This window comes from Macaca fascicularis, chromosome 2 (assembly GCF_037993035.2).
Source record: "Macaca fascicularis isolate 582-1 chromosome 2, T2T-MFA8v1.1".
In the NCBI taxonomy this organism is placed as follows: Eukaryota; Metazoa; Chordata; class Mammalia; order Primates; family Cercopithecidae; genus Macaca; species Macaca fascicularis.
In genome coordinates this window covers 61,749,867-61,773,410 of record NC_088376.1, presented here as the reverse complement: position 1 = coordinate 61,773,410, position 23,544 = coordinate 61,749,867, and the positions used below count along the sequence as shown (strand labels likewise).

At 43.9% G+C, this 23,544-nt stretch overlaps 1 pseudogene; it reads left to right on the top strand.

Moving 5' to 3' along the window:
- The first annotated feature begins 11,983 nt into the window (after positions 1-11,983).
- On the top strand, positions 11,984-13,103 carry LOC102143989 (P2Y purinoceptor 3-like; annotated as a pseudogene).
- The last annotated feature ends 10,441 nt before the right edge of the window (positions 13,104-23,544 follow it).

Below are 23,544 nucleotides of genomic sequence, written 5' to 3'. Positions count from 1 at the left end.
GGAAACTCAGAAGGGAAATGGGAGGGGAGGGATAACAAAACTGCATATTGGGTACAATGTACACTACTAAGGTGATGGAGTCACTAAAATGTCAGACTTCACCACTATACAATTCATCCATGTAACCAACAACCACTTGTACCCCCAAAAGCTACTAAAAATTTTTAAAATTAATAAAAATAAAATAAAATAAATTCTGGAAAGCTAGAGGCAGAAATATTTTTCCTACATAATTGAATATTGACTCTCTTCCAACAAGGATGTCATTTGGCTGATGCTGAATTTGGTTCAAATCAGGTAAGTGTAAGAGGACAGTACACAGAATGTTAAGCTAAGTCTTGATGTGTGTCTTACATATAAAAGACTTGGGGTACAGCAAAAATCTGGCTGTTTCTTAGAACCAGCAAGACCCATTTTGCTCAGCACAGACATCTCAATGAGGAATTAGCAATGAGAAAAAAGCTCTATGAAAATATGCTGCATCTGCTCCCATCCTCTGTGGCCATCCTTTTTCTCAGAAGTTTCTGGGCCTTGACTATACCAATAAGGGTGGGGTTTGTGTGTGTCTGTGTGTGTGTCTGTGTGTCTATGTGTTCTATTTCCAACTCATACCTCACCTCATATACTGCAGGCAGCCGGTGTGGGTGTGTCCCCACAACTGAAAAGTAAAGTAGACAAGACAAGGTTGGAATGTGGCAAGAAAAAGATGACACAGAACCTTGTAGTCTATGGGAAGACATTTGCATTTTATTCCAAAGAACAATAGGAAGCTTAGAAGGGCATATGATCTGACTTGTGCTTCATTTCTATGAACCTTGCTGCTGTGCACGAAATACGATAGAAGCGGGCATGGTGGCCAGTGAGGAGTAGAATTGAAGTGGGCCATGCAAGAGGTCACAGTGGCAAAGACCAAGGTGATGCAGTGAGTGAACAGAAGTGGATGGTTTAACAGATATTTGAAAGGACTTTGTGATGGACTGATGTGAGAGAAGGAAAAAGAGAAAAATAGAGAATGATTTCTAGGATTTTTGCTTGAATGACTGGATACGTAAGAGTGCCATTTACTAAAATGACGAAGAATGTTGAGTAGAGGGGCAAATTTGGTGGGAGGAAAAATAGAGGAAATTAGGAGTTCACTTGTGACCACATTAAGTCAATGAAATCTGTAAAGTATCCAGGTGGTGCTAAGCAGGCAATTTTATATATGAGTCTGGCGCTCAGAGCACAGAACAGAGCTATAGATATGAATTAGGGGTTTGTCAAGACATAAATGGTGTGAAGAAAGGAAGTTTCCTATACTATTTAGAAACTGTTTTTCTAGGATCACAAGCTTATTTTTTCTCAAATAAACCTATAATGAGAAAAACCAAGACAAAGTGGCTTCATGGTTTCTGACTAGAAATTGGGTTTATGAATTTACATGGAAAAGGAGTTGAGGAATAAAGTCGGTGATGTCATTCGCAGTGCTGGTGGGCACATAGCAGCCTAAGTACATGAATCCAATCTCCTATCCTGGACATACTCTAATAAATACAATGTCTTATAACACACGCAAAGTGAATAAATGCAATTCCCCACAACAAATATGTAAAACAAACTTTGCAGTAACCATAGCCTCATGGTCAAAGATTATATTCCACAGATGATTACAATAAACCTCTGTAAGAAAGAAGGGAAATATTCCAGAAAATCTCTTTACCTTTCCAGCAAATAAATCAGCCAGAAATTCAATTTCACAATGAGAAGAGCAAGTATACAGAGATCTAACCTTAACAGGACTTTTAGCCCATCTAGCTAATATACTTTATTCTTTGTTCCTTTATGGTAACTATTTGTAAATATCCCTCAACTGTGTTCCTTATCTTTAGAGCAAAAGATAAGGAGTAGCTCAGTGCTTCACATTCTCAAATACACTTGTGTCAACAGTCTTTCTTCCTCTCACGATTTCCCACTAAATATTATTTCTCATTAAATTATATGGCCTACAATTTCAACTACAACCTCAACCAAGGTTGACTCAAAGTGCCTTGGGCTACAATAATCTTCTCCTCTCACGATGCACTGGATGAAATCGCCTTGGGGGCAAGTATAGACACAGGAGGGAAGAAGGCTTGCAATCGAACCCGGAGGAATTCCAACGTCAGAGGCCAGTTGAGGAGGGTGATACCATGAGCAAGACTGAGAGAGTGAGAAAGGAGGCATAATAGGAAAGTGTGATGTCAGAGAAGTTATGGGCATTTGTTGTTTTTACTTCCCAGTATTCAGTCCCTTTCTTGTGGTAACAGAAACCCAAATATGCTTTAGGGGAACTGCCTTTCTCTCACTCTAAATACATGAGATTTGGGTGAGACTAATTCTCCCATAGGTCCTAGGGATGAAGAATTTTACTAAGGACTTTGCCAATCAATGTATTCCATCACTCTGGCCACAGTGGTTGCTTCAGGGATGAACACAGAGCTTAAGACAAGATAATAGGCCCAATCTGTACTAATCTCAGGACTTCCTGGCTGAGGTATAATTTTTCTTGCTGGGTTGGCACGTAAGTAAATGAGAGCAGAATCCAAGGCAGCCATCTTGTCACGTTGAGGGGAGAGTAGAGCACGTATGAGAATGGAACCAACCTGGAGAAAGTGGAGCCGAGAAATAGACAAAAAGTAGTCCTGGCAGCACCATCAGAGCTCTGGCATCAGACCATACCTACAGCCACCCTCACCAGGACAGTTTGAGTACATAAGCCAGTGGATTATCATTTTGCCTGACTGTCTTTGGCCTGGGTTTTTCTCACCAGCAAGAAAGTCCTAACTAATGGAAAAAGCAAGAGAAGAGACTGCTTCAAGGAGTGCTCAACTGTGGCATACACTGATTAGAGGTTTAGATGAGTCAGGAAAGTTTCCATGGAATTTGACAACATGGAGGCTATGGGGAGCGTTGACAAGATCAGTTGCAGTGCAGGGGTGGATTAGAACCCAGATTCAAGTGGTCCTGTGTGCATCCTCCATGTATGTGTACAGTCATGGCTGTACAACCATGGCTCTAAGTGATAATGTGGAGTAGAAAGAGCCCTAGACAGAGAACCAGAGATCTGGATTCAACACAGCTCAGCCACTCATCAGCTATTTGACCACGGATAAATCATTTACTTAACCTGTTGGGTTTAACAGTCTCTTCATCTGTCAAGTGACTACACCTGCCTGGCACCTGGGGTTCCCTTTTGCTTAAAAATTCTCAGTATTTTGCTATTTTCACCAAACTTATACTGTCCTGAAACCAAGTAGGAGGAGAGGTCATCCAGATCCCCCCAGGTCTCACTAGCATTCTTTCCTATGTCGCTAAATTAAATTCTCCTTGGCTCGATTTTCATTCATTCCACAGTGATTATTTTGTTGAAGCCCACACCACTGTTGTGGTTGGTTTGTGCAGAAGACACGGTGCGCAGCCTTTGCCTTTAGCATCCCAGACTCAGGCTCTTCTCTGTGAGCACCCACGGCTGATGCTTTCTACATCTCCCCTCTGAGCTGGGGCCTCTGTGCCACTTCTCCTCTTGTCACTGTTCACCAACGATACAGGTTATGGGCTCCATGGTATGTGTCCAGAAAAGTTTCACAGGCCTTTTGATCCTCTAAAATGCAAAGAGTTCTGCTGATCAGCTGTCATTCTTGGCAGAGTCTTCTCTGAAGAGTGTTGAATATGTGCTGCCCTTTACTTCACATCATGGGCCAATCCCGTTGCAAACCAGACACTGGCCAGAGAGCAAAACATGCACAAAAGGTCAGCAGCCATCCAAGTGCTTACCTCTTATTTAGTTCAGTCGGGAGCAGGACAAGACGGGTTAATTTTTCAACGGGATAACATACCGTATATATCAGCACTAACAATAAGGTTTTATTTCCCTGAGTCAGCTTTAAAAATAATGTTGACTTTTATGGTCGATACATTATAGATCACCATATTTATGTCAGAACATATTGGCAGGGAAATAAATCAATGAAAATATTAATACATGAGCCTTGTATTTAAATGAAACCCCTTGCAACTCCACACCTTCCCCTCATATTTCACTGTAAGGCTTTCAGAGACCTCCCCATGGACATGTTTTACTGAACAGGAAATCAAGGGTTATATTTGTTTTCTAAAACTACTGTTTTTAATCTGTTTTGTATATAATCAGGTTCAAAAATACATACTTTGCTCTTTTACCATGAATATACATAACTGCATTCCATCATTAATAGTACTGTCAGTTCAAATGTATGGTTTATGCATGAACAAAATATCTCAGAGCCAAGGCTCTGACTGGCATACTATTAATAAATGAAACTCTCTGTGTTGGAGGCCAGCTTCAAATATTACATTTGCTATTCACATTTGTTTTAGAGTCATGAGAAATTTCTAAGTATGTGTTTCAGAAAGCAAGTTCATAATTTAGACATTTTAAAACATGACGTGAAAAAGAAAATTTGCCCTCTTGAGTATGTCTTCTCCTTCTTCTGCTCTTCCATACTCATAGGACATGCCATGTACCTGTTACTCACAGCCCCCTTCTGAGGGGAACTGTGTTTCTGAAAGACCCTAAAGACAGAGTAACCCTAAATGTTCATCTCCATCAAGTGTGCACTGCTCATTAACTCCATGAGCCCCATGACACCAGCCCCTGGCCATAATGAAGGGGCCACCCAGCAAGCTAACATGTGCGCTGACCTACTGCCTATGAGAGCTCTGGCTGTGCTGTCCTACCTAAACAGAAATAATGCTGACTACCTGGGCCAGTCAGTGTCTTGGGAGAATTTCTTTGGCTCTGCCCGCAGAGTTAGTAATTTGCAACAGGAGCAGAAGCCAAAGGATGCTCAGAAAGAAGGTAGAGTCAGGAGAGGCATGGAAGAAATAGGAAGTGATTAGAAAAAGGCAATGAAATAATAGACAGAAGAAAGGTGAAGGCATTGGTTGGCAGCAGCAGAAGAGTCGCTAGGGGTAGTCCTTAAGCCCTCCCTCACCCACCTATTTAATTCATCACCAAGTCATATTCATTAGCCCCCTACATACCCACCTATTCCTCATCTATTTTCCAGACTAGAGCAATAGCCTCCTAATTCATCTCCCAGTGTTCCTTGCTCTCCAAACAGCAGAGTGATATTTTTTCAATATGCAAATTTGAGCAGGTTTCTCCGTTTTTCTTACACACACACACAGAGCTGGTGAGACACACACACAAACACTAAACCCTTTAGTGGGCCAAATCAATTTGATCTAAAGGGGAAAGGCTTTCCTATGGTAACACAGAATATCTTTATAACCCCAAGGTAGAGAAATATTCTTAAACCAGGTACAAAAAGTAGGACCATAAAAGAAAAATCAATAATTTGGACTATATTAAAATTAAGAACTTCTATTCCTCAAAAAAAAATTATATGTATATACCATTAAGCCAGAGAAAAGGTAAGGCACAGAGTAGGAAATAAATTATTGTAACATGTAACTGAAAAGACTTTTACCCAAAATATATATTTAAAACTCCTAGAAATCAATAACCAAAAGATAGACAACTCAATAGAAAAAAAAATAGTAAAAAGAAACTGGAAAAATCACTTCCCATGAAAGTATCCAGGGCCAGATACAGCACGAACCCTTCTTCTCCCATGAAGAGGTACCCAGGCGTATGTGGGGAGGGAGGGGTTAATACTTTAAAGGGCAAAAGTAAACTAGGGCTCCGTGACAAAGGAAATCATCTCTTTCAGTGCGTCTTGTCTTTCTGATCCTCTTCTGTTCTCACAGGACGTGCCATGCACCCGCTGTTACAGCCCCCTTTGGAGGAGAACTGTCTTTCTCAAAGCCCCTGCAGGAAGAACAGCCCTGAAGCTCATCCAGGGAGCATTGGCCTGGCCAGTAGGAGACAGGAGCTGCCAGATAAACGCTTCCCTCTCCTGTGCCTGAGGGTATGAGGCACAATCGATTCCTGAGACACAGGAGATTCAGGTTTCAGATTCTCAGAGGACAGTCCCTTGGGACTGGGCACTCAGTTGCCTTGGGTGTGGGCCAACTCAATAACACATCTTCAAATCCTCGCATTTGGTTCTCCCTCCTTCAACAGGTCATTCCCCTGTCCTTCACTCCTGCTCCCTGGGATTGCACTCTCCAATAAAACAGTAGCCCATTCAGCCTTGGCTCTGCTTTCTGGGTGACTCAGGCTAAGCCAGCCTCATTCTCCCTCCTCCCCAACATGTTGAGTGTCCAGAGCTGCTGTAGATTCTTCCCCCACCAGCACCACCCTCCCACCCCAGAAATCCTATAGCAACAAGAAAGCTCTGATGGTGGGCAGCACACCAGGGTGTTAGCACTGTAAGTAGCATTTTCCAGGCAGGCTGTCAGGGGAACTTGCTGCCTGAGGGTAAGACCAGATCAAAGGAGGGGTCCTGGGATACAGCCCCCAGGACTGTATCTGCAGATGCCTTAGGCAACTTTGCCACGACTCCTGGAGCCCCAGGCTCTGTGACTGATATCTTATCTTGCCCCAGATGAAACCAGCTTTCTGCATTTCTTCATATACAGCGCACAGGAAAGACTCAGTCATGATGCATTTAAAGATCTTTGGTGCTAAATGAAAGTAAAAGAAAAAAAGATTTTTTCAAGATCCCCTTTGAGGGTCCTGAGCCTAGAGGCAGTGATGGGCTTTCACAGCTACAGGACAATACAGCTACAGCTATTTTTACCACATCAGTAATTGAGGTTAAAAATTCTGATTTCAGAGTCAATTTGGGGTATCACACAAATGTACATATGGATTAAAAAGAGAAAGGTAGCAATTATTTTTCCAGACAGAGTAACATTGATTTCAGAGCAGCCACCTTCTCTGCTGTGACAAGTTTCCCAATCACTCCCCCTGTTTACACAAAGTTGAAGATGCCAATTGTGTCAGATCCTTGTAAATAGAAAACAAAAATGTGCAAGCTGTTGTACAGATTAATTATTGAAATTAAGTACTCACTGTCTCTAGAAAGTCTTCTAAATTATTTAAAGAGCCCGATTTGCTTTCATTGTGAAAAAATAAAAGCCCTTAGATTCCTATATTTCAGGACAATTCAAACATGGAAGAGGGGCCCTGGTACAGAGAAGGTGTAAGCCCACATTGTTAAAATATAATACAAAATCATTAAAAAGCTAACGTCAGGGCCATTTATGATCAGACTCAAGGTATATGTTAAACTGAGTATAGGGTTGCGATGTGTCTACAGCCATACCACTTTAAATGCGTCTGATCTGATCAGAAGTCAAGCAGGATTGGGCCTGGTTAGTACTTGGATGGGAGAGGGGTCTCACTTTTGACAGTTTTTATTTTAATGCTATATATTGTTATCTTTCTATTATTATCTCCAGATCACGCTTTTTGAGCTAGGGTTCTGTCATCTATGACAGAGGTGCTGTATCTAGTGACTCCAGAGATGACTTGCTATTTTATTTCCACGTCTTTCTTCTTCCAGGTGGTGGTGACAGGCACTGGAGGGACAAGTAGGTAAGAAAACAGTCCCTAGGAATCTGGAAACTTGCTTAATCTCTGCTTTGTAAAAAGTCCAGGCTTTCCCCAAATCACCATAGACATGACTTCTACTTAACCTCTCTGAACCTCAGTTTCCTCAGCTGTAAAGTGGGGGAACAGTGCCTGCCATGCCTATCTCACGGGATGGTCTGAAGAATCATCCCAACAGGCAGCTTTCAGCTGGCTACATTCCATTTCTTTGTGTGAACCTAACATAGTAACAGCAGACAACAGACCAATAGGAGATTCTTCCATCGGTGGGATTTTTTTACATGTCTTCAATGAATTATATCTCTTTCACAGCTGCTATACCTGGACAAAAGCCCAACCCTAATTCTGGCTTCCATTTTTGGGGTTGAAGCGGAGCCGATGGGTAGGGGAAGGGATTGTAGCCTGTTGGTCTTTATTGCCACCTAGTGGTCAAGTGGCCAAATAACATCAAGTTATCTAGTGGATTTGAAACGCATTAGAAAATTAATTCCAAACAAACCACCTGCTACTTTAATCCACCACCTAATTAATTGTACCCAGGGCGCCCCCCTTATATGAATCTGTTAAAAAATCAAATAATTATGCTGTGATGTAAATAAGTCCCTAGTTCATCTTTGCAAATTAAGAATTATACATATGAATCAAGTTACTATTTTTAAAAACTTGTAAAAACAAACTTCTACTGTCTGAAGGCATTTATGAGACTCCATCAAATGGTTTCACTTGTTCAAGACATTCTCCAGATGGAGATAAAATATTAAATGCTAAAGTCAATTCACAGATTTAATTCCATGTGTTCACATAGCAGAGACAGCAAGCTTTTTGGTGTCCTTTTTTTTTTTTTTTCCTGAGATGGAGTCCCACTCTGTCACCCAGGCTGGAGTCCAGTGGCACAATCCGGGCTCACTGCAACCTCCGCCTCCCAGGTTCAAGCAATTCTTCTGCCTCAGCCTCTCGAGTAGCTGGGATTACAGGCGCACACAGCCATGCCCAGCTAATTTTTGTATTTCTAGTAGCGATGGGGTTTCATCATCATGGCCAGGCTGGTCTCAAATTCCTGACCTGAAATGATCCTCCCACCTCTGCCTCCCAAAGTGCTGGGATTACAGGCGTGAGCCACCGTGCCCAGCCAGTGTCCCTTTTAATAAGAACACTAATCATATCAGACTAGGCCCCATCCTTATGACCTCATTTAACCGTAATTACTTTCTTACTCCAAATTCAGTCACTCTGGGGTTAGGGCTTCAATATATGAATTGGTGGTAGACAAAATTGGGTTCACAGACAGTAACAGACAGGAATAAAGTGACCCTGTCCATCCTGGGGTAGCAAAGCCACACCTGGCCTCTCACCCAGCCACATAAACCAAAGAGCTCAGGTCTCCAGGGTACCACTGTCTCTAAAAGAGGGAGAGGGAAGAGATGGGAAGATGGTTCTCTCCCTTGTGGCTGCCCTGTGGGGCACTTGCCTCTCTTCTAGGTAATTCTCACAGCAGTCTCCCCAGAAAGGGATTGTCTCATTTTACAAGAGCTGAGGAAATCGTGGCTCAGAGATACAGTGAGTGCTTGAGAAGGCATACTCGCCCCTGGCAGAGGTGGGATTTGAGCACTTCTCACTACACCAAAACAGTCCTTTGAAGGGCATTAGCCCAGGGGCCAGATCAGAGTACTGCGTACTAGACTAAGGATCTTAATGGGCCCTAGAGGGTTCTCTGACTCTCAATTTCCTCATCATGAAACAGAGGTAATAATGTTTTGCTCACAAGGATGTTCTGAGGATTAAGTAAGATCACGTGGGTGGACTGCCAGACCCAAGTCAGTGCTAAATAATGGTGGATTCCCTCCTCAGCTTCCCTCCAAGAGCTGACACTGAGATGGGAAGGCAACTTCACTAGAAATGCCTAAGCATTTTCCAGCCCCCCAGCATGAACAAATCATAGGGTACAAAATGAATGACAATGGCCTTTTTACTCGCCCAGTCATAAAAGCTTTGCTCTCCAGATTTTAAAGCCAGGGAGCAGGGTGGTGAGCCCCTCAGCAGGCTGAGGCATGGAGAGCCACCGTCCCCTGCCACCAACTTCAGAACGCCCGTCCTCAGCCTCGTGCTCACCTCAGACACTCACCACCCACACAGTCCTCAACACTGTAGAGCTCAAACACCCTCAACTCATCTGGCTCATGCCTCACATGCAATGAGGCCCATCACTCCTGCCTCAGCAGCGTCTCCTTCTCTGCCTCCACCCTGCATTGGCCTTGCTTAGGATACTGATCATCTCTCACCTGCGTGCACTTCAACAGCCCTGCACTGGTGACCAGTAACTCCCTCTGTTTCAGGCCCAGGTCCATGTTGCCATCTATATCTCCTATACAGATACAGGAGAGGGGATTTGCTATAGGAGCTGGCTTGAGCAGTTATGGGGCCAAGAAGTCGGACAATATGCCGTCTGCCAGCAGGGGAAGCAGGGATGCCAGCTGTGTGGCACATTCTGAGTCAAAAGGCCTCAGAATCCGGGAAGCCAATGGTGTAACTGTCTGAAGCTGAAGGCCTGAGAACCCAGAGGGCAGACGGTGCAAGTCCCAGAGTCCAAATGCCAGCGAACCTGGAGTTCTGATGTCCAAGGGCAGGAAAAGAGTGTCCCAGCTCCAGTACAAACAGTGAATACGCTTTTCCTCTGCCATTTTTTCTTCTGTCCAGGCCCTCAACCTGATTGGATGGGGCCCGCTCACACTGGGTGAGGGTAGATCTTCCTCAGTCCACTGACTCACACGCTAATCTCTGTCAGAAACACCTTCAAAGGCATACCCTTAACCCAGTCAAGTTGGTACCTGAAACTGACCATCACAGTAGCCGTATCCCATCACTGTTAAGACAACCTCCTTCCAGCAGCTGACTCTCCTGCCCTCCCTGGACACACTGTACCCTTTCAGCTTCCATTCCCCTGGTTGTGCAGTTCCCCCTACCCAATGCCTCTCACCCATCTCTGCTAACAAGCTCATGTTTCTTCTCCCAAGCAGTTCAAATGCTGCCTATTCTAAGAAGACTGCCCTCAATTCCCTCAGGGGAGAATTCACTGTATCCTGCTGATTTTCACACACTTTGTTGACCATTTTTCACATCATATTACAATCAGCTGTATCCATTTATGTCTTCCCCCACTAGACTGTGAGTTCCTGGAAAGCAAGAGCTGTATCTTACTCATGTTCGTATCCCCAGTGCCTGACTCAACAAATGCTCAATAAACGTTTGTTGATTGACGGAGTGAATGAAGTGTCTGTTTCTTTGGTTCTCTCTATATGGAAGTTTGCAGGCAACACTCAACTTATCCCCAAATTACCTAACTTACGCTTTTCTCTCTTCCCTTGTTTTAACCTATCTTTCTAAATATTAAGCCTCTAATATGAAGCCCCAGAGTTAAACATCTTTCAGTTCCTGTGGGCTCCATGCTGATTGGCTGGCCCACACACTGGCTCCCCTTCACGCTCCACACATGGCTTCCTTAGCTACTTAGGCCCACCTATTGCATCTACTTTGTCAGCAAGGAAGGAGTAAGGAAGAAGCTGCACCTGGCTTCATGGCTTAGATTTGTTTTCTTGGATGCTCGGATGCTAAGGTGGTTAATAAGCAAATCAGCCCCAGTATTCAAATACTCAGTTAAGAAATCCTGAAAGAGATACAAATCAAAATCCTCCAGCAGAGCCTGTAGGCAAAACCTGCACTTTCCCTAATCCTCTCTAATCCCCAAGGGTCACTTTCTACTCTACTATGGTCTGTGTGGTTAGGATCAAATTGTAGGCAGTTTCAGCCCCTGGGAATATATCTGCTTCTCTGGCTAGAATACCTCCCCTTGGAGATTTCCTGACTCTATGCAAAGGATTCTAGCAGGAGGAGGAGCCACAGAGCTGGAGGTTCTGAGTACCCTGTTTAAATGACAGTGTCATCCCACCACCATTTCCATCACAACCCAGCCTAGAGTAGACAGCGTACAAGTCAATGTAAGGCCAGCCCTTTGGACCTGGTAAGTCTGGAAGCCCAGCTTTGGAAGACTGTTTGGCCCTCGTTTAATACTCTATTTTCCGTGGCTCAAGCCTGTAATCCCAGCACTTTGGGAGGCCGAGACGGGCAGATCACGAGGTCAGGAAATCAAGACCATCCTGGCTAACACGGTGAAACCCCGTCTCTACTAAAAAATACAAAAAACTAGCCGGGAGAGGTGGCGGCCTCCTGTAGTCCCAGCTACTCAGGAGGCTGAGGCAGGAGAATGGCGTAAACCCGGGAGGCAGAGCTTGCAGTGAGCTGAGATCTGGCCACTGCACTCCAGCCTGGGCGACAGAGCGAGACGCCGTCTCAAAAAAAAAAAAAAAAAAAAAAAATTCCTCTATTTTCCTGGGATTGGTCTCTTTCAAACAAGGTCTCTGACTAGACTTTGGGAGACAAAGTTGAATGCCAGGCTGAGGTCATGACGCTATGCTGTCCATTTTGTTTCCTTCCAGGGGAAGCAGAAGCGGGAGCTGTTGTGGAGCTCTGCCCCTGAAGGAAGCCTCCCAGGACATGGAGAAGCTGGACACTAACACGTCACAGGACCAAGGTCTCTGCCAGTTGTCAGAGAAGTACAAGCAAGTCTACCTCTCCCTGACCTACAGTATCATCTTTATCCTAGGGCTGCCACTAAATGGCACTGTCTTGTGGCTCTCCTGGTGCCAAACCAAGCGCTGGAGCTGTGCCACCATCTATCTGGTGAACCTGATGGTGGCTGACCTGCTTTATGTGCTGACATTGCCCTTCCTCATCATCACCTACTCACTAGATGACAGGTGGCCCTTCGGGGAGCTGCTCTGCAAGCTGGTGCGCTTCCTGTTCTATGCCAACCTTTATGGCAGCATCCTGCTGCTGACCTGCATCTCTGTGCACCGCTTCCTAGGTGTGTGCCACCCGCTGCGTTCACTGCCCTACCGGACCCGCAGGCATGCCTGGCTGGGCACCGGCGCCACCTGGGCCCTGGTGGTCCTCCAGCTGCTGCCCACACTGGCCTTCTCCCACACGGACTACATCAATGGCCAGATGATCTGCTATGACACGACCAACCCAGAGAATTTTGACCGGTATTTTGCCTATGGCGTAGTTCTGACGTTGTCTGGCTTTGTCTTTCCCACCTTGGTCATTTTGGTGTGCTATTCACTGATGGTCAGGAGCCTGACCAAGCCAGAGGAAAACCACATGAGGACAGGCAACGCAGCCCGAGCCAAGTCCATCCGGACCATCCTACTGGTGTGTGGCCTCTTCACCCTCTGTTTTGTGCCCTTCCATGTCACTCGCTCCTTCTACCTCACCATCCGCTTTCTGCTTTCTCAGGACTGCCAGCTCTTGAGGGCAGCCAGTGTGGCCCACAAGATATGGAGACCTCTGGTGAGTGTCAGCAGCTGCCTCAACCCAGTCCTGTACTTTCTTTTGGGGGGCAACAATAGAGTCAGGCTCCTCCAGAAACTGAGGCAGAACAAGGTGGGCAAGCATCCAGCTGGGGGGAAGGAAGAAATTCCCAGGGGTGAACAGATCTGGATACTGCCAAGGTGAAGCTTGGGGAAAATGAGCCCTAACACCACTAGCAACAACTTGTTTGAACACAGGTGAGTGCTGGTGGGAGAGGGGGTCAAGACCTCCTAAAAGTGCAAAGGACACTTTTATACTGATGTTAAGTGAGTTTAAAATAAGAGTATGGAGAGAGCCACCAAAACAAAGGAAAGAAAACTTTCTTATTTTAAAGAGAGCTCTCATTGGTCTCTTGTCATTCAGGTCTCAGCTCAAATGTCACCTTCTCAGAGGCCACTCCTGCCCACCATAGCTAATGTTGACCTCTCTCCTCATAACCTAATCACTCTATTTCCTTATATATTGTCTTTGCAACATTTATTACTACCTGGACTTATTGATTCATTTACTTATTTATGATCTCTTTCCACTGAAGTATAGGCTCCAATAGGACAGAGATCTCCTCTGATGGCTGATCCCCCAGCCTCCATAGCAGGGCCTGGCACATAGTAAGGGCACAATAGATAGGGGCTGAATGAATGAGTGAGCAAATGGACCTGCAAAATGAAACCTTACTATGAAGGAGCACCTTTGCATGGCGGAACTCATTTAATCCTCACAGTAGCCCCTTGTGGTGGAGGCCATTGTTTCCTCCATTTACAGAGAAGGAAATTGACACACACAGTGTGAAGTAACTTTCCAAGCTTACCCAGTGGGAGAATGCCCAGATGACAGGGTTGAATGGAGCTTTCAAAGTCAGGCAGTGGCCTCCGAGGCACACGCTCCTAAAACTGAAAGGTATGCCCCCATCCAAACACCAGCCTAGAGCCGGCCCAAGTTCTCCTTGACAGCACCGACTCCTCATTTTAGGCCAGCTCGCTTGTTCATACAATTGCTGTTATCTGCAGAACACTAAGGAGAACTTGTGTGTTCTTGCACTACATTGCTTAACCAGTGTTCTTGTTAGGAAAAGCTCTGCGGGATAAAATGGGAGATACAGAGTAAAGCGGCTGCAAGAAAACTGATTCACTTCATTTTTATTTAAATTTAAACATGATGTCGGAGTTTACGAAAAAAAAAAAAAAAACTTCATCAATGTCTTAAGTCATAATGATGTTTATTCCCTAAAAAGATTTTTTTTAGTTAAGACTCAAGGTAATCCAAAAAGATAACCCTTAAAAAAAACTTCTTATTTTTAACAATAATGATTTCCAAGGATTTCTCAGGTCTACACATAACATTATCTAGGCCAAGAGCAGTGGCTCATGCCCGTAATCCCAGTGCTTTGGGAGGCCAAGGCGGGCAGATCACCTGAGGTCAGGAGTTCAAGACCAGCCTGGCCAACATGGGGAAATCCCATCTTTACTAAAAATACAAAAATTAGCTGGGCACGGTGGTGGGTGCCTATAGTCCCAGCTACTTGGGAGGCTGAGGCAGGAGAATTGCTCGAACCCAGGAGGTGCAGGTTGCAGTGAGCCCAAACTACACCACTGCACTCCAGCCTGGGAGACAAGAGCAAAACACTTAAAAATACATTATCTAATAATTCACTAATCTCCCTATGAAGAGAAGGTGGTTAAATTCTTTTTAAAAGAAACGAGCATAACCCCTCATTACTATCTCACTCCAATTATGGGAAATGTCTGAGTAAACCATGCGTATGCCTACATTATAACATTTTATTCTAAAAGTACAGTTTTTTCCCTTCAAGGACACACAATAATTAGAACTGGACTAAGTGTTGCTTAGCAGAATTCCTCAGGATAATTGGTTTAATGAATAGGCAAGGATGTTTTCTAATTAGCAGGTCAGCTGTTTCCACATAAATAAATGTTTCTATAGGAGCTGAGAGAGCTTAAAATGTTTGCTCTTTTGAACATTCTCTCAGCTCTCTCGCTTATATCATTAATTTCTGGTCCTTTCTTTGCATAACACATAGGCAAGTTTCAGCTGAGTTACAGTCCCAATTATCACCCTTACAAATTAATAAGGTTTCACATTACTGGAGAACTGGTACACCAGGCTCCCCCAAGAAAGGTTTGGAGCCAGCCCACATGCCATAAAGCCACTACCTCTATGCCCACCAGCCTTTCAACCCTGGAGGTGGAAAGAAAACTAATGTAGACTCCTCAGGATGCACTGTCTTTGTCTAAAAGGCAAATACATTACACTCCTAGCCAAAGATTTCCTGTCTTTAAGTTCTTGTTAACCTATGTGCTTGCAATTATTTCTCCGATCCATATAAGGCTAAATTGCTTCTGCAGTTTTTTGACCTACTTAACAGCAAAGTATAAACATCCATTTTTAACTTATTTCTGGACAGTTAGGATCAAAAAAGTTTAACTTAGTTGACATCATATCCTGAGTTTTCAGGGACAATTATCTCAAGAGACTAGGATCAAACTAGGCTATCCCTTCGGGAAAAGGACCCCATTGTAAGTAGAACCAAGAATCCACTGTCAAACCTGAGGCAAGAAGAAATTCGTCACTTCCTTTGTGATAACAGAAAACTCACCTATAGAAGCGGATAAGAAAACCAGAAAAACAAAACAAAACAAAAGTCCTTTCTGAATTTACCCATTCAATGCCCTCCATCCTGGGGAAAGCTGGGATCCTCAAATCTGTTATCCCCCTGGGCCCTTAGAATCTTCTATAATCTTCCTGATTGTTTGGACAGGTTAAAACAAAACCAAAGGTCAGCAAATACTATGATGTTCAAAATACAGTGACTGGGGCTATTTTCATATTGGATGAAAATATGATGGCTATAGCAAGGGACAAAAGTGCCAAACACAATCCCAACCCTTAAGGAAGGTACAGACTGTTGGAGAAGCAAAATATAAAAACATACAAACAACAATATGGCTACTAACTAACAGCTTAAGCAGCTACAGAAGAAATTATGTCAGTTGTTGATTATCAAAATGAATAATACAGGCAGTAAGCATTAGAGGAGTTTAAAAGGGGACTGTGAACACTCAGGCTGAGAGGGCCATGAAGAGCCTAAGAGTACCTGAAGGCTGGGAGAAACTTCAACCAGGAGAATGTCCCAAGCAGTGGAAAAAATGGAAAGAGAGATCACTGTGAGCAAATTTAATTGTGTGAAAGTCACTGGTTGGTTCCTGAAGGCAAGGAGTTGGAGACAATGCTGGAAGAGCAGGCTGACGTGATGATGAAGCCCCCTCATGCCAGTGAAAGAACCACTTCTCACACCAGGAGGAATCACCAACGGCATTTCAGCAGAAGTGTAGTAGGATCAAAGTCATGATTTAGAAACTTAATCTGGCAGCCCCCATGTTTTGAACGAATTAAAGAAAACATCACAGCTTAGACTCCTGCAAAGTCTCCACACTGGCCTCCCTTCCCTTCACAGCATCTCCTTTCCCTTCACGGCATCTCCAGATTTTCTTTCAGTTCCATACATCCCACCTTCCCCAGCTGTCCACTCTCCCCCATATCTTCACTTCTACAGAATAAAGCCCAGCTCCCTCACACTGACATGCTAGCCCTGTCACAGTCTAGTCCCAGCTGAACTCTTCAATTCACGGCTTTCCCACCACACCCTGTGGCTTCCAACCTCTCCCACATTTTGCCACGGGCCTGCCGTCTACATCTCTACAATCCCTGACAAAGCCTTCTCCAAATGCCTACGTTCCCAACTTCCACAGGCCATGGACTCAGCATCCTCCAATTGCCTCAGATCTCTGCACTGCTGACTCTCCCACGGGGCTTATTCCCTTGAAGTTGACATGGACTCCTTTATCATTTCAGGTCTGTTTTATCTCCCTCACAACTCCATTTGTCAACCCATAGAACATGGTATCCCAGCAACATTGCAAGTGTGGCAGGCAGTGAGCACTGGTGATGTCAATCATGAAAGGAAAGATGATTGATATTTAGAAGACCACTGCAGGGATCCAAGAATGCAGATAACAGACAGGACTAAGGTGGCATAAGGAGAACTAAAATTTTTTAACATATTGGAAAAAACAGAAATAAAATGATTATTTAAACACGACTGGTAGGGAGACATAACAAAAACTACTCTGAGACTCTGAGCCACAGGAATCAGAAGAATGATCAACTAGCACCTAGTACTCAGTGGGTGGACAAGGGAGGAAGGGAGGGAGGGGACTGTGTGCTGTTAGGGAGACCTCAGATTCACACAAGCTACTGTGAGCTGCTAGTGAGACCTCAAGTTGGAAATGCAGGGTGGAGGTTGAGAGACAACTGAATCTCAAGCTCTGGGTTTGGGGCCAACTGGGTAGGCAAATATTCAGAGCTGAATCAGAAAAGGGTATCTCTGAGAGAGAAGTGAAGAAAAAGAACAAAAGACCTAGGATACACAGGAATCACAGAAAGTGCTGACAGAGCAGAGGAGAGGAGTTGCTCTCAGATAACAAAGCATCAGAAAATCACATAAGTAAACAGTGTCAAGACACAGAGAAGTCAAGGGTGTTAACATGAAACAAACTAGTCAAAGAGAATGAACAGTTGTAACAGTTGTCTGTCTCTCAGCAAACAGCTCAAATGCCACCTCTTCCAAGAAGCCTCCTGTGATCACCCAACAGAAGGCCTTCCCTTCTCTGACCATCCTCCACACCCCTCTTAGCACATCTCCCTTTCCGCAAAGTATGAGAAGCATTATTTAAATCCTCTTATCTCCCTCACCCCCAGATCTAGCAGAGGCTTGAGCATATGGGTGCTCACTAAATCATCGTGGAATAAATGAATACATAGCAAATGCTTCTCCTGTGTGTGCTTTTCTGGAATTACTGAAAAATCCAATTTATGAATGTGTGCCTATAAAACTAAATCACAAGTTGTTTGGGATTTATTTGTTCCAACACCCACCAACTTCAATTCAAAGCAGTTCCAGGACACACAACCTGCAAGCATTCTCACTTTTTCTTTTTATCCCATATTTCAAAGGCAATAAAAAGCGGATAGTTTTTAATTGCTTGCAATTAAGCATAACCTGAGCTGATAAAGTTATGTATTCTCATTATTTTACTTTCCTATAAACAAGTAAAATCTCTTTAGTATTTGTACTTCCCAACGTTTGTTTTGTTGAGGACTTTTTTTAATGTATCAAACAACTTCAAAGGTAATGGCCTCAAAAAGAATTCCATGATAAAAAGCCAAATGTATGTTCTTGCAGCAAGCTGTAGCTGGGCATTTTTATAGTGGTTAAATCATGAACAAAAAGCAAAGAGTGCCACGTCAAGAAAATTAAAGAATCACAGAGTCTGAGAATGTTCCACTCTGCAAGTAGAAAAACACATTAATAAAGAGGCCTTTATAGGCCGGGCGCGGTGGCTCAAGCCTGTAATCCCAGCACTTTGGGAAGCCGAGACGGGCGGATCACGAGGTCAGGAGATCGAGACCATCCTGGCTAACACGGTGAAACCCCGTCTCTACTAAAAAAATACAAAAAACTAGCCGGGCGAGGTGGCGGGTGCCTGTAGTCCCAGCTACTCGGGAGGCTGAGGCAGGAGAATGGCGTAAACCCGGGAGGCGGAGCTTGCAGTGAGCTGAGATCCGGCCACTGCACTCCAGCCTGGGCGACAGAGCGAGACTCCGTCTCAAAAAAAAAAAAAATTTAAAAAAAATAAAGAGGCCTTTATAAAGCATTAACCCAACAATCAAAGAAGCTGCCTCTGAAGATCTTACACTCTCTTCTTTTATAGTCTAGTTTCTTGCAAGGGCAGGCTACAATTTTTACTGTAATTTCTACCTGGAATTCACACTCCAAATCATTACACCGTGGCTGCTGCCTACCCCACCACTCCAGTCCACTGAAATTCCTCTCAAAAACAAACTAATGACTTGCCAGTTGCAAGTTAAATGAACACTGTCAGCCCCTATCCTCTCTACCTTTCTTGGCATTTGACACTGTCACTCACTCCCTTTTTTTTTTTTTTTTTTTTTGAGACGGAGTTTCACTATTGTCACCCAGCGTGGAGTGCAATGGCACAATCTTGGCATCTTGGCTCACTGCGACCTCCGCCTCCTGGGTTCAAGCAATTCTCCTGCCTCAGCCTCCCAAGTAGCTGGGATGACAGGCACTCACCACCACGCCCAGCTAATTTTTGTATTTTTAGTAGAGACGGGGTTTCACTATATTGGCCAGGCTGGTCCTGAACTCCTGACCTCAGGTGATCCACTCACCTCGGCCTCCCAAAGTGCTGGGATTACAGGCATGAGCCACCGTGCCCAGCCCACTCACTCCCTCTTAAACCCTCTTTAGCTTCCATAGACTGCATCTCTCCCTGCTCCCACCCAGTGAGTGGATGTGACCCAGGACTGTCCTTGGCCCTCTTATCACCTCATCCCACATTCTTTCTGGGCAATCTCATTGACTCCCCGATGGCTCCCAAATCACTCCTCAGAGCAATCCTCTCTCACATTTTGAACCCATGTTCCTGTTCATACAAATCTCGGGCACCACAAGCTCCGCAATGCCAAAACTAAACTCATTTTCCTCCCAACCCTGCACCTTCTCGCCTGTGGTCTTGATGGCCGAATGGCACCACTGTCCACCCTAGGCAGGAATCTGGGTGTTGTCCTTAACTCTGGCCTCTCCCTCACCTCACATCCAGCAAATGATCACCTGTCAGTTCAGCCTTCCAAGCATTATGAGCACTGGTCCCTCCTTTCCATCTTCACTGCCACTGCCTTACTTCAAGGCCCATCATGTCTCTAGCTTCAATGCTCCAACCTATTAACCATTTTCCTGCCTCCAAACTTGTTCCCCTCAACCCCCAATCCATTCCCTTCCTACTACTTAAAGGGTCATCTTTCTAAAATTCAAATCCTATCTCGAGAATCACCAGCATAAATATCTTCCAGAAGCTCAAAAGATTATGATCACAATCCTGAACATGAAGACAGACTTCAGTGATCTGCCTTGCACAGCTGAGCTCCCCACATGCCACTTTCACTTCATTTCCATTAACCAGCAGCCTCTCTCAGGATTAGCTCTGGGACATCTTCTCCTCCTCCCTCCCCTCCTGCTCCTTCTGTCCTTTAGATGAACTAGCCTACTCACCCTTTACAATACAGCTCAAAGACCACTTCCTCTTCAAATCATGCAGGTGTCCTAGGTTCTCTGAACCTTATTAAGTCTTGTCATTGCTCTGACAGCCCTCATCACGCTGTATGAGAGTCACTGAATCAGTGATCCTCTGTCCATTTCCCCACTCATTCATAAGACCCTTGAGCAAGGTGGTCCATGCCTTCCACATCTCTGAGTTGCCAGGTCTAGCAAAGAGCCTTGGAGTCAATGATGCCAGAAACGAAGACCCAGAAGCCCATGCATGTCTTACGCAGCAAGCAACATGACATCGCCACAAGCATCATGCTTGGTCTTCCCCACTACTGTACTCCTTTGAATCATGAGATGCTAACAAAGATAAGACACATCCCAATTTCAGAAATGTCAAAAGGTGAAAAATTGTCTACGAAACATTAAGTAGCATGATCATAAAAATGTATGTACTTAGCCATTAGACTCGAAAAGCATTTTAAAAATCTAAGTGCTGAAAGATAAACTAGAACTTCCTAAGGTAACTCAAATATTTCCACATGAAGAGAACACATACATGTTATCTTAAAAGGCAATTTTAATGTTTTTCCTTTGAAACATTAAGGAACTATTTGTTCTGCATCCTAATTGTGGTGTCATAGCACAAATCTCTATTAAAATTCACAGAATTCTAAAAAAAAAATGGAAGTCATGGAAAACATTTTAAGAGATAATATGACTGCCTTCAGGCCCATTCCCTGCACCCTCCCATCCACTAAGCCTGGTCTCTACCTCCATGGACCCTGCCAGAGCCAGAAGAGGACTCTTACCTTCCCTCTAACACTCACTCTACATCATGGGCATGACTCTAAAATCCTGGGATGACCTGCTGCCAGGCCCACTTTCCTACTACCTCCAGCCACTTTTCTCTTCCCAGTTCTTGAGCCCTGTTGTTTCCAGCTCCAGCACAGCCTCTCTCTCATCCTCCTCCCAACCACTCTATCCACTGTCCATCTCTTGTTCACTTTACCCTGTGAAATCTGGGCTCTACTGGGCTAGAGGTAGGGGGGTTCCCTTTTGTCCTGAAATTTTTTACTTCTTCCCCAGGGCAGACAGAGTTGGCTTCCAAAGGTTAAAAACTATCTAAACGGCTGGGCGCGGCGGCTCAAGCCTGTAATCCCAACACTTTGGGAGGCCGAGACGTGTGGATCACGAGGTCAGGAAATCGAGACCATCCTGGCTAACACGGTGAAACCCCGTCTCTACTAAAAAATACAAAAAACTAGCCGGGCGAGGTGGCGGGCGCCTGTAGTCCCAGCTACTCGGGAGGCTGAGGCAGGAGAATGGCGTAAACCCGGGAGGCAGAGCTTGCAGTGAGCTGAGATCTGGCCACTGCACCCCAGCCTGGGCGACAAAGCGAGACTCCGTCTCAAAAAAAAAAAAAAAACAAAAAAAAAAAAAAACAAAAAAAAAACTATCTAAACATGGTAAGACATAGAACCCCTACAATAATCAGATTTTCCTTGGAAAACTAAACAAGCCTCAATATTGGGGGAAGGGAGCAAGACCTGCAAGAACTTAGCCCATACGTTCAGCTGTTTGGGATAAGTCATGGACTCTTAGAAATTCCAGAGGGCATTCTGTTGCCCCTCCAGGGTGCTTCATTTACTTACCACAGTAATGTGAATGCAATCCTGGAGGGTCCAGCTTGCCCAACCCATCAACTACACAAGGTATGGAGAGATACATCTATAGACGTTTTAGGTCATCCACCAATACACATCTAACATATATTAGCCATACCCTTATGTTTCATAAATTAAGAATGAGAGTACTACAGAAGGAACTCTAGTGATCTTCTATTTCACTAATAAGAAAATGGAAACACAAAAGCTACTACGTGGTAATACTTGGGAGACATGCACCAAGTCTCCAAGGGTGATTTTCAGAGACAAAACGGAAGATAATGGCATCAAGGATAAATGAAACAATGCCTTTATTTTTTAGTCCTAGTATTCACTGGTAGCAAACAACAGCTCCAACTTGTGTGCTTGCTGCTCATGATATCTGGAAGGCCTCAACTCCAGCCTCATATCCTTTGCCCTCTTCCATTTGAGTGTTCCTGAGTGCCCCAGGATCACCAAGGGTGATCCTCTTCAAAAAGACAAAATGACAAATGCCTATAAGTACATGATAATGTGAAATGAAATGCCCTGTAGGTCCACTGATTTTCATCACACAATAAACCTGCCAAATCTACGAGGGCATTTTAAAAATCTAAGTGCTGAAAAATAAACTAGAACTTTCTATGTTCTAGTTTAGGGAACACAGTAGATCACTGCAGCAGGCAGCTGCCAAAACCTGGAACTGATACAGATCCACTGAAGAAAAGACATGTGCACAGGAGTACATGATCATGTACACTAATATACTTGAAAGAAAATGAATGCTGCTAATAAGTTATGGTAAGTTTGGCTGTCTGGCCTACATGATGTCAGGGCTTTTTAGTATTTCTTACCAAAACTCAAAGCTTTCTTCCATGAACATTTTGGCAGCAAATCACCACTGAAGGCCTACAACCAAATCCCCACTGGGGCACTCAGGAACACTCAGATGGAAGAGGGCAAAGGATATGAGGCTGGAGTTGAGGCCTTCCAGATATCATAACCAGCATGCACACAAGCTGGGGCTGTTGTTTGCTATCAGTGAATACCAGGACTAAAAAATAAAGGCATTGTTTTATTTATCCTTGATGCCATTATCTTCCGTTTTGTCTCTGAAAATTCCCTTTACATGCAATTTTATTCCTGGCAATGCAAATTTGATTTCTAACTCATGGCACTGTTGAACTCCCACATCTTCACCCCCAGAGTTCTTTGAAAAACACTACCTGTTACTTTCCTCCCTTCTGAACATTATCACTTTTTTAAAAGAGCAGAACTCAAACTTGCATTGAATTATATTCTTGGTGTGGTTTTTAAAACCTTCATTACACAATAAAGAGTTATTGTGAAAAAATCAGAAAATATAAATAAGCCAATAGAAACTCATCATTCAGAGACACTGGTGTACATATTGTGCAGATACATTTGTTTTTATAAAAATGGCACCACTATGAATCTTCTGTGTAAAAATGCCATCAACATTATTCCATGTTAATATGTTCTCTAACAAAACCATTTAATGACTACTTAATATTTCACTTTAGGTATGTAATATGATGTACTTAACAAATCCCCTATTATTGTAAATTAGAGTGGCTTTCTATTATACTTTAGGCTATTATAAAATCCGGCAGTGAAGACACTTTCTTAAAATATATTTACATGTATATTCATCTGATGGTTTCTTTAGGACAAGTTATCAGCAATGGAATTGCTAAGCCAAAATGCAGGCAGTCCACCACCATCCCCCTTTTATGACTTTTTATTCATATTGCCAATTCATCCTCCAAAAGAGTTATTCTAATTTACTC